Source organism: Prinia subflava, chromosome 9 (genome assembly GCF_021018805.1).
Source record: "Prinia subflava isolate CZ2003 ecotype Zambia chromosome 9, Cam_Psub_1.2, whole genome shotgun sequence".
Lineage (NCBI taxonomy): Eukaryota > Metazoa > Chordata > Aves > Passeriformes > Cisticolidae > Prinia > Prinia subflava.
Genome location: NC_086255.1, coordinates 33902796 through 33914493, shown reverse-complemented (window position 1 = coordinate 33914493; position 11698 = coordinate 33902796).

Below are 11698 nucleotides of genomic sequence, written 5' to 3'. Positions count from 1 at the left end.
ACAGCCACTGGTGCAAACTTGTCATCTCCCCTGTACAGATATTAAACTGCTGAAGCAAAACACTTCCCTGCCATCTGTACCATCACATGTGGTGACTCAGATTAACTCACAATAAAATAGAGACTTCTATTAAGTGTAACACAGCATATCCTGTGCTGAGCAGTATGTGCTGCACTTCACCACACGACATTGTTAGTCAGTATAAAATAAAATGGGATTGCTCCAGTTTCACATCTTAGATTTTTTTCTCTTTTTACTTTTCTACTGCTTCTTGGATGGCTTTGTAATGCTTCATTTCTGCCTGCTTTCCCTCCAGTTAATACATTTAGTGCTTGAATTGATCAATTTTGTTTTGATGCTTCTTGAAGACATGAACATCTTTTTTCACATCTAGGTCACACATGTAATTTGGGAAGTTGAAAGCTCTTTAAAACACAGGTGTGACAGAAGTATTACTGAGAAAAGGAAATAAGGTTTGTGCCTTTCAGAAATTCCCAGTGGATGGCTGCAGTTAGCTTTCCATCCATGGGAAAAAATAATCCTAAATATGTTGCTTTGCCAGCTCAAGACACATTTTGGTGGCTGTAGATTTGGACAGCGCTGGCCCTTGACTCATAACCCAGAGAAAATGCAGGAGCAGCTCAGTGGTGACTCCCTTTGTCAGTCTGACAAAGTTCAAAAGTATATACAGGATCATGTGGAAATCCTTCAGAAATCCTGATTAGCATGATCTCCCTGCTCGAGAAGTCAATATTATATAGGATTAGCAGATTAGTGTAAAGGAGTTTGAGGCTGAAAAGTGGGCAATACCAAAATGAAAGAATTGTTTTCTTCAGTCTTTCTTGATTTGTTTCTTTTTGCTTGGTGAAATGAGCTGCCTTGGGTTTGAGGTCACCACAGGAATTAGGTGGAGGGGAGTGCAGGAGACTTGGTGAATGTTGTCCTCTCCTAGATAAATTTACCCTTTCTCTAGGAAGGGCCACCACTGCCTGGAACTGTCATTGCAGGCTTATCCAGAGCATTTATCACACTTGTAAAGCCAGCAACTTGTCAAGTGATAAATATAAAAAGATAGAAAATAATAATATAAAGGACCTATTCCTGTTCACAGGTGGCCTGCTGAGGTGAGAGAAGGAAGGGAAATAAGGCAGATATCTTCTTTTTCCCGGCACTGAATCCACTCTGCAAAGCTGATATAGAAAGCAAGATATAAAACCACCAAAATTTTAATTAATGTTTTCCTTTCTCTCATTGATACTATCACCTTGCAGGTGCACACTGAAGGTGTTGTAAACATGATGGGTCATGTCTGTCTGAGAGGGGAATGCCAAAATAATTTTGGTGTTCTTATGTGGTTTTTTGACACCCTCCAGATGCCAGCCCCATCCCTGCTCAGCATTACACTTCACCTGCACTCTGCCCCTCCAGAGTCAGTAAAAGCTGTGTTCTGTGAAGAGAGAACAGATTTGGTAGGAAACCTGGTTAACATGGGTTCCCACAGAAAGCCCTTCCTGCTGGCACAAGGAATTGGCTCCAGGAAAAATGGACAAAGGGCTCCAGGTGGGAGGATTCCTGTGCAGGAGCTGAAGAACCAAATGTTGGGGAATTTTGGGCAAGGAGGAGCTGGCTGGGAGGAGTGGAAGAAGGTCCTTTCAGTTTTGGTCTTTCCTGACTTAAAAATCCCAAACCTAAAACAGCCCAACTCTCCCACAACAAGCCAAATTCTTACTTTTATCTAGAAAAGTCTTAAGTTAAAAATCAAACAAAAGCTATCTTAAAAAACAAACACAGAAAACCCAAAAGAGATGAGGGGGAGACTGAGTCTGTTTCACAGCCACTATATTTTATTTCCTTCTTTTGTGGAAAGGAGGAAGGCTATTTGGAGAAGAGGGCAGAGGTGTGTGAAAAGTATGGCACATCAACAGTGAAAGCTTCCCCATAAATTTGTTACTGCATATCAGAACAACTTTAAAGTAAGTCTTAATGGTGGAGAAAAGGGATGACAGCACTGCAAGGTGTGAAACGTTAAGAGCTGTTAATTACAGGAACTATCCAAGGGAATTAGCTGAATTAAGTGGTTAACGTGTTTATTGTTAATGGTGGGGAGGCAGTGGTGTTGTTACCTCACTGGCATCCATTTGATTTGGATTTGGAGGTGGGATGTAGCTCCCAGCCTCAGGTATTTCAGAACAGGCTTCTGCTCTCAAACTCACTGGTGTTATTGATTCAGTTTCCTTTTCTGAGGGCTGTTTTTTGTTCTTCTCAATCTGCTGCTTGGATGTTCAGCTTGCCAAGGTTTCTGGCACCTGGAAGTCCCCGTTCCCACCGGGCTGCCTTGGCCAGGGATGCTGGGCCATCTGCTCAGCTGTGGGGCTGGGACTGCTGCCCGCAGCCCATTGGAGAGGGCTGTCCTCATCGTGTCAGGCTTGTGCCCTGCTGGGAGCTAAGAAAAGGCTCTTCTGTGCTGCCACAAGAGCTGGGAGGTTGGAGGGGATGAGGCCCGTGGGGCTGAGCTTAGCCCAGGCATTGCCCTCAGTGCTCACTTGTGGGGTGAGCTGAGATCCTGGGGCTGCAGGAAGCAAAAATCAAGCAGGGCTAGGATTGGGATGGAAGGGGTTAATGGGGCAGAGCAGCTGGTCATGGACAACTCGGTCTTACAGGGGAGCTCTCAGCAGGAGGAGAAAATGGATGGTGGAAAGGCTGCAGGGAAAGCCAGGGAGGGTCTGCGCAGGTAAACAAGGAAGGTGCTTCCCCAGCAGGCACGTCCTGAATACTCCAAAGCGGAAAGTTATGGACGCTGATTTGGGAGCAGCAGCTGATTCTGGAAACAAATGGGATAAATACTGGCATGAGAAAAAAAAGTTGAAATGCCTGAAGGGCACATCTGCTGTGGCCAGCGATTGTGCAGGAAATGCACTGAAACCTGAGAGAGTCGAGGAAACTGGACATGAACACAGCTCCCGGTGAAGCCAAATGAAAGCCAAGGGCCTGGCAAGTGCCTGGGATAGCGTGCTGGGAGTTTGGCTTTCTTTCCCTGGTCCTCCAGTGAAATAGCTGTGTTTAACGTGGGCCCGGGTCTGGCTGTGCTGAAGGAATTGTAAAGGTGGTTTTTGTTCTGAACTCAAATTCTGCTCCAGAGCCTCTTCTGTTGCTTTCAAGTGTGTGTTTTCAGAGCAAGGTCTAAAAAGGGTTTTCAGAGCTCTAGGTCTAAAGCTCAGTCTGTTAGTCTGAAATTTGAATAATTGCACGGTCATTAAATTTTGCACAAAAAGGAATTGACTCTAAAAGCAGCTGATATGTTATCATGATTAGAGCAATAGCAATGCCTTCTTTCATCACAATGAAGTTACATTGTTAGAGAGCATAATTGACATTTTTTATTGAAAGATTAAGGAGAATTTGTTTACAGCTGGCAAACAAAGAGGTTTTAATTCAACAAACTGCAGCAGGAATAAGCAGTAAGTGGCATTTTCATCTGCTGGCCGGCCAGAGCTTTAGCTGCAGAATGCTGTGGATAGAGAAGTATGAAGGAATTTGCAGCTCAATATCTGCCCAGTAAAGCGTGCACCACGCTGGCAAATGCCAGAAAGCTGACAGGGAGAAACCTTGAGTGCAAAGAAACAAAGGGCTGTAGTTAATATTAGCACCTTTTGGGAAGACACCACGGCTTTTGGAGAGCAGCTTCATGCCGCCCGCTGTGCCATGGTCAAGGTGTGGCGTTCCTCAGGATGCTTTTGCCATGGAGCCCTCTGGATAACACCTGTCTGCTCAACTGGCTGCTAAAGTAGGTATCTGGGTTATTTTTGTTTCTCTGGGTTTATTGCTTCATGGTCTAATAGGCTCAGGAGCTAAGTGGTCCTGGCATTTCAAAGTGGCATGTTGTGATTGGAAGGGGGTGCTGTGGAAGTGTTTGGAGAGCGGATCCAAATGAAGCACCATCGTCATTCGACTGCAGAGAGGCTCTTTTGCTTTTCAAATGTATTTGGGATCCTGTTTGTGCTGGTGGTTGTGTCTTACTGTCCAGACTGCTCTCCAGATAAAGCCAAGGGTATGTGAAAAATTTGGGGTTTTTTTAAAGCAAATTCCTCTCGTGCAGTTGGAAGCCGTTCGGATTTATTGTTCCAGCTCTGGTCAAAGTTTAAGAGCCCAGGTCAAACCTTGCTGTTCTGAATATGCAGTGCTGCAGAGGGAGGAAAAAGTCCCCTTGGGGCACTTGGGGTGCTGACAAATCTCTGCCAGGAGGGTGCTCATCCCACCACAGCTCCAGGGGGAGCCTCTGTTGAACCACGTGCACTGACAGTGCTGGGAGGGGAGGGAAGGGGCTGACCAGGCTGACACTGTAAAGCACTGAGCTTCTCACCTGTGCCACATCTGCAACCCGGCAGCTTCATGCTGGCAACCTCAACCTGCAGCCCCTGACAGGGAGGGCAGGTGATAAAACAGCTGAGGGCATTTTCTGGGGCTGAATATTGACTGATAGCCACAGGCTGTTGTTGCTGTTGTCTGTCCAAAACAAGGTTATAGATAAAAGTCGTGATGAAAACATTTGTTTGTGTCGATGTCAAATGTCGGAGCAGAAATATCCTGCTGGCAGACAGGGATGCCATGGGTCTGTCAGGCCTGGGTCAGGTCCCAGACGAGACTGGTGAACTCAGCACTGTCAAAGGAGCCAGCAGGAATGAGTTGCAGTGGCCTAAGATATAGGGGCTCTTGTGAGGAAACTTCTGCTTTCCTATAAATTGTATTTTCTTCAAGAAAGGAAGGGAAAGACAAGTAGGATGGAGTTATCTCTTGCTGCAGCAAGTACTGGGACAGCAGCTGAAATCTGGGGGCAGAGCTTTGAGCAGGAAGTCAATAGAGCTGGATTCCCCATTTAAAGCATTGAGATGACATGAAAAGTTTAATTTTTATATTACAAAAAGAGAAGTCTCTATCACTCATCTTTCCTAGCTATGTGGAGAAGCCAGACTGCCAGGTTTCCTACCAGGAATGGGTCAGAGGGATGGAGACACCTGTTCAGTTAAAATGAGAACTTGCTTTCTGACACATACATGAGCTTTTGTTTATTGAAAACTGTTTATTCCACTTCTACTTTTCTTTTTTGTGCCTGAAAATCTGAGAATGAAGGCAGGGATCCAGAATCTGTTCTGGATTTGTATTTGACCTGGTGTGGCTACCTGACACCAACCCAGCCTGGCTGCAGCCCCTTCCTGAGCAAGGCAGGGACAAAATAGGAGGAAAAAGCTCATGGGTATCAGGGATATAATGATGGGAGATGGGTCACCAATCTCCACCATGGGAAAAAGTGATTCCACTTGGGCAGTATTAATTAAAACAGATTCGGATGGTGAGAAACAAAGATGAAATCAATGCAACACCTTTCCCAGTGTAGAAATGTTATTAGTGTGCACCAGTATCCCCCAGTATGGATACCTGTGCCACCATGGCCTTCCCATGGAATTCCAGCAGCAGAAGAGTCCAGCTTGGGGCATTTCCCACTTTTCCTCACAGAGAGGCCTCAGTTCCACTGGCACCCCCAAAAACCTGAGAGAGCCAGAGTGGCTTGAGGGAAGAAATGTTGGCGTGGGGAGAGAGGACAACCCCAAACACACCACGTAGATGCCCAAGGACCTGGCTGGGGCTGACCCAACCAGGTTACTGATTCCACGCTAAAATGTTTCAGGACAGCAGCCAGTAAAGTTGAAGAAGCCAAAATTTTGCTCAGCGATGCTGTTTGCATCCGTCTCCAGCCTCTGTTAAGACAGCTCTGGACTTTAACCAAAAAAAAGAATTGTATCACAAGATTACCACAAAGCAGCTCAAAGTCTGTGGTTGCTCCTGGATGATGCAGGAGCAAGCCCAGCATCTGTGACTGTCTTCCTGTACTGTTTTTTAATGTGAATATTTTTGGTTTTTTCCAGGGCTTTTTGGTTTCTTTTAATTAGAATAACAAACTCTTAGCAGGACTTAGGTGTTTTATTGCACATTTGCTTGATAAGCCCTCCTTCTCTGTGTGTGGCAGGAATCTCAGGGCACCACTGTATCTCGGGGCTATGTGAGGGCCAGTGCCTAGCTGGCATCTTCCCTATTTCCACCATTCTTCTGGGTCACACTTGTGGTCCATAGCCCTTAGATCCCCAGTTTCCCCTCTCTCTTGGGGTGATGTTGGCCCTGTGTGTGCACCCGCTGTGTCCCAGCTGCTGGAGGGTTTTTAAGAAAGCATTCCTCTGTGGGGTGTATGGCTTTCAGAGACACCTTGAGGCTGTGCAGGGAGATGTGAAAACCTTCAGTTCTGCCTCTTTCTTTGTTGACAGTGCCCTGTGATGGCCATGTGACGTAGCAAGAGGCGCTCCTGCTATGGCCACAGGGAGGGAGCCCAATGCTGTGGATGTACCTGGCTCCTGCTGCTCCCCACTGTGTCAAGTGAGTAAGGGCTTTACACCCCTCCTGGGCTAAGGGGTGGGGGGCCTTGACTGGCTGGGGAGAGCCCCACGCTGTGAGAATATTGGCTGCCCTTGGAGCAGAGCCCCTTACACTGGGCCTTGCTGGAAGAGGAGCACAAACCTGAGGCCTCGGCAGTTAACGCTGGCACCTCTGTGGGTCTGGGACTTGTGATACAAACAGACTTTTGCTAGCATCAAGTGCTGCATCAAGGAGAAATGTGTATCCTCAGTGGAAACTGTCCTCTTAGCCCGGCTTGAGAGGTGCCACCTTGTCAGTGGAAAGCCAAAAAAGAGGGTCAGGTTGTGTTCCCTGTGCTGGAAGTATGAGCTCTTGGTTATGGATTTACTGCCCACACAGCAGAGGTGCAGTGTTGTTAAAGGGTGCTGTTCTGCACTCTGCCATTCAAACCTTGGGACAGTGCACAGAATCCAGCCATCTGCTGAGGTTAACTGCTTTCTGCAGGGCTGAAGGGCTGGCTTTGGTTTCCAAAGTCTTCTCACACAGTGTGTGTGTCAGAGCCGAACTTTGACAAACGAGCTCAGTGATCTGTGAGGAGCCGAAAGCAGGTTTAGGAAAACTGTCTCCATATAGTACAGTGAACTGGGTTATATTTTCCTTCGCTTAAATCATTGTAACTGCCTCATCACTTAAGTGAGTTGCTGCTTACGCAGCCATCCTTTAACTGGTATTGAACTGCCTCTTCCGAAGATAACATTTGAATCAAACAACTGAAAATACTTTAAACTTAGCCCATTTGAAATTTCAAACCAGTTTTCACTCTGTATTTTGCTGGTTTTCAGCATCATTTCTTTTAACATTGTTTACTAGCACCAGACATTTAGCAGATATAAGAAATCTGAACTTGTGCTGGTTTCAGTTTGCTGGAGTCAAGAGATGTTTTATGGAATGAAACAAGTGTTTCACCTTCTGGTCAGAAAAAGCAGTTCATTGACATTGGGTTCATCTCCCTAACACCAACGCCCTTGCATTGCCTTACAAACTGAGTTTATTGATATATTTCTGTGTGCACATAAATATGTGTGTGTATGGTCTGCTTTAGGTATATGAGCTGGAATAATGACTTGCTACCAAGGCACTATGAAAATGTTTGCTTGATGCAGCAGTTCTCACCTTAATGGAAAAAAAATGTTTAACTAGTGCAGCACCCAAGCTGAGTCAGAAAACTGGAACTGTTATTGCTTTCCTTTGCAGAGATGTAAAATCAGTTGTATTTCTGACACTGGAGAGAAAGAACATGCAGTGGTGAATATCCAGGACAGGAAGGGAAAAAAGAAAGAGATGAGGTTGGGTTGCACTTTTGTTTCACTTTTGGTGGGTAAGGGAAGAGCAAAGTGAGTGGACTTGCATGCAAAGTGCCAAGAGATGTCAGCAGGCTGGACCTGTGTTGGAAAACCTCAGTGGGTTGGAAGGCAGCACAGAGCAGCTCTGCTGAGCTTCAGGTTAACTTTTGTGGTGGTGTGACTCCAGGGAGCAGTGTTCTCTTTTCCCCACCTATGTGCAGATGTGGGAAGTCCTTTGCAGGATTGCTCACGCAGCCCATAGCTTTTGGAAGTAGCAGTTAACTAGAGATGGAGTAATTTGGTTTGTACCCAACCTAATGAACCTTGCAATCACTAAGAGGTTGAGAAAGAAATCATCATCCAGGCCTTCCAAATAATGGGGCTTAATTGTAAGCCATGAGTTTGGGGCTAGTGTTTATCTGCCTTCTGGTTTTCTTAGTTTTGTGGGGGTCATCTTCTTTGCATCCTTCTGATGCTGAATAACAGCAACTGGCTTAAAGAAATAAAAGCCAACACAGCTGACTGATGTTCAGTCAAGGAACATCTCCATCTGCCCCAGAAGTGTCTGTTCCCATGTGAATCAGTAGACAGCACCCCCCCTCTGCTGGATATGCTTTCTTCTGCACTGTCCTCTCATCATGGCCAGAGTCTAGACGTGGCAGTGATTCTTAATTGCTTACTTCACACCTTACAGAAATACTGCCTTGTCTTTGGAGGGATTTAAGTCTTGAAACTCACAGGCCTGTGTAGTGTCTTCTGCCCTCAAATGCTCAGTGTGGTGAGCAGTGCTAAAACCTTTCCAAAGGGACTTTGTTAAAAAGCAGCTCACCCTTCCCCTGGAGCATCTCCAGAAGAATGGGCCAAACCCCTTGTTAGTCTTTGTGCCTAAAACATCTTTTGGAAACATACTCCTGCAATGCTATACCAGGAGCATAAAACCCACTTTCTAAGTGTACAGTGCTCTGTACACATGGAGTGGCCTCTTCCATGCAGGGAATGAGCTCCCCTCAAGGCATTCCTGGCTTTGGAATTTTGGTTTTTTCATAGGGAAAACACGGGAGAAAGCATCCTGGCTGGCTGTGTGGTAGTGCCTGCTTGCTGTGCCTCCTGGCAAGGTGAAATCGCATAGAATGTGGTTAAACTTGTTCCACTGAATTGCTCACCAAACTGATATATCTGCTGCTTTTAGATTTTCTTAGTAGCTTCCACACTAAGTTCAGCACCAAGGAATGGTGATTTCTTCTGTGCAGGCTCCTGGTTTTCTACCCTGGAATGGGAGCTTTCCTTCCTTAGTCAGAACTTCTGTCACAAACTGGGGACTCATTATTTATTAGAGGCTGCTTTCTTTCACTTTGCTTTGAGAACTGTGAAAGGAAAATGCAATGTGGGAGAAAAGGGGATGGAGCGTTTTCCAGACATCTAAAAAAACCCCCAACAAACACAACCACAACTTTATTTTTCTTCTTACAAAAGTAGGAAGCATCTATCAGCTGCGTACATCAAAACTATGTGATAAGATTTAAACAAAAAAATCCCCCCATTGTACAGTTCAATTGGAGAGCAGACTTGTATAGAGCAGTGAATATTTAATGAAGAAACAGGCAAAGGAAGGGAAAAAATCTTACCCACAGCCAGGAGAGCTGATTCACAGAATTACTTCAGTCAGCTGAAACACTTGGGCAGCGTTACATGGGGCCAACAAGATTAGAGTTCAATCAAAATAGCTGCAAGTCATCAGGTGTCATGTTCAGCCTCCAGTGATTTGTCTTAAAGGACAGTGGCTTTCAAAACAGTTTGCTGGATGCCTGGCAGAGGACGTGAGGTGCCAGTAATTAATTGGCTGCTGAATTGATCCCTTCCAGTAAGGCAGAAGGGAAAAGCCAGGGCTCCATGCTACGGCAGTCCGAGACTCACGGAGGCACAGGTGAAGAGCTGGTTGCTTCTGCCTGGCAGCCTGTGCACAACTCCTCCCAGGTCCCCCAAAAAACCACCTGTGCCTCTCTGCTGGCCTGACAGTGCAAGCAGGGCTTGCCAAGGGTTGGGGTGTCCATAGGGATAGCCAGCTCCCCCTCCAGCTCTCTAGCAGGGGGGAAACTCATTCATCCCAGTGCTGGTTACAGCATCAAAGCTGGTCATGTGCTCTTATCCCTGCATGGAGCAGTTTAAAAATACCACACATTTAAATATTGCAGCTGTTTTGCCTTGGATGGACTGCTACATTTTGTGTCCTGGCTTTTACTCTGTCAAGTTCATTTTTCCTGAATGCCATGCTCAACAACTGAAGACAAATCCAATTATTTGCAATACTTGTTTAACCATCCCTTAATTGCTTTTGACTTTTTCACATGAACCCCCTCCTGCTACAGTGTAGACTTAATTCTTTAATTTATCTGGGGGTTGTGATGTGTGCAGGTTTTATTTTCATTGCAAGAAGGCCTGTCTAGTGATGTTTTCAACTTGCTTTTTTGCTTCCTGTAGCTTCAAGAAAACCTGAGACTGTTGCTTCTGCGTTTAGAAATATGTTATAATACAAATGATCAGGGAGCCAAAGGCCACTTCAGTGATCTATGACATTTTCAATTCACTTCCAAGTCACAGTTTTGGCAAAGAAAACAAGCATCCTCCTCTTGCATGTTCTTACAACAGGTGTTATCTTAAAGACCACCGTGAGTATTTTAGCTGTCTGATTCAAATTCCCTGAGAGCCAGAGGGGATGCTTTGAATTCCTTTCATTTGGTCAAAGATGAGCCGAAAACAACTCGAGCTTGTGTCCAAGTGTTTTAAATGAATAAGCATTCCTGCAGCAAGGTAACTGAGGGGAGTATTGTGTGTGTAGGAGGTGTTTGGGGTGTCTGAGCTGGAGGAGATAGATAGTAGTGCTTGTAAACCTCATATAGAGGCAGCTCCACTAATATAAAACCTGTGGGAATTGAGCAGTATCAGGCAGCATTCAGACCAAAAAGAGCTAAGTCTGTCTTACCTAGTGAAGCAAAAGCTGTGAACGTGTAGGCTTACTTCCACAGTATTTATAGAAAGCGAACACCCGAGAGCGAGGAGAGTGATTTCAGATGAAAGATAAGGCTTAGGAGATGACAGATGGATTGAAAACAGGAGCAAGCCTGGCTGGGAATTAAAGATAGTTTCTGACCAGCAGAAGAGGAGGAGTGTGACTGAGCAGTGAATTATATCTGAGGGAGAGCTTGGTCAGTCTGTGCAAGGGATTGGGTGACGCTGCTGGGCACTGGGATGATTCAGCTCAGCCCCACGTCCCTGTGCCACCCGTGGGCTCCAGCTGTGCTGGTGGCAGGGCTGTCCCTGAGCCTGCAGTGAGGCAGGCTGGCAGCACAGCTGGGTTTGTCCTCAGCTGGCCAAGCAATGGGCAGGAGGAACTCGTGCGGAGCAGCGAAACGCGTGATGAAAACCTCTCTGAGCTTGGAGCCAGAGAAGGAAATCCTGCCCACCCTGCCTGCAGTGACTAGGGCAGTCTGAAGGAGGATGTGCCTGCCAAAGCAGCTCTTGATTTTGGCCAGTGAAGCCATTTAATTAAAGCAGCGCTGAAAAGGAAGCCGGAAATTCAAGAAGCAGATTTTTAATCATTTAGACTGTGGCAGACAATCTGTATGCAAATCACACCTCCAGCATCACCACCCTTTGCATGGGTGTGTGTTCCTGTCCCTGTGTGTGGACAGGGTGCAGGCAAGAGCCCCACGGGCTGCTGGTGTGTGTCACTTGACATCTGCACTTTCGCTCCTGGAGGGGCTGTGTCACTTTGCTTATGTGCGTGTGGGCCCTCAGGGCCCTCATGGCAGTGCATGTCTCCTTGGGGTGCTGGGGAATGAGCTCCAACGTGGCAAAATCTTGGGGAGGAGAAGCCCTCTCCAGCAGTGTATTATGGAATCACAGGATATCCTGAGTTGGAAGGGTCCCACAAGAACCTTGAGACCTGGCCCTGC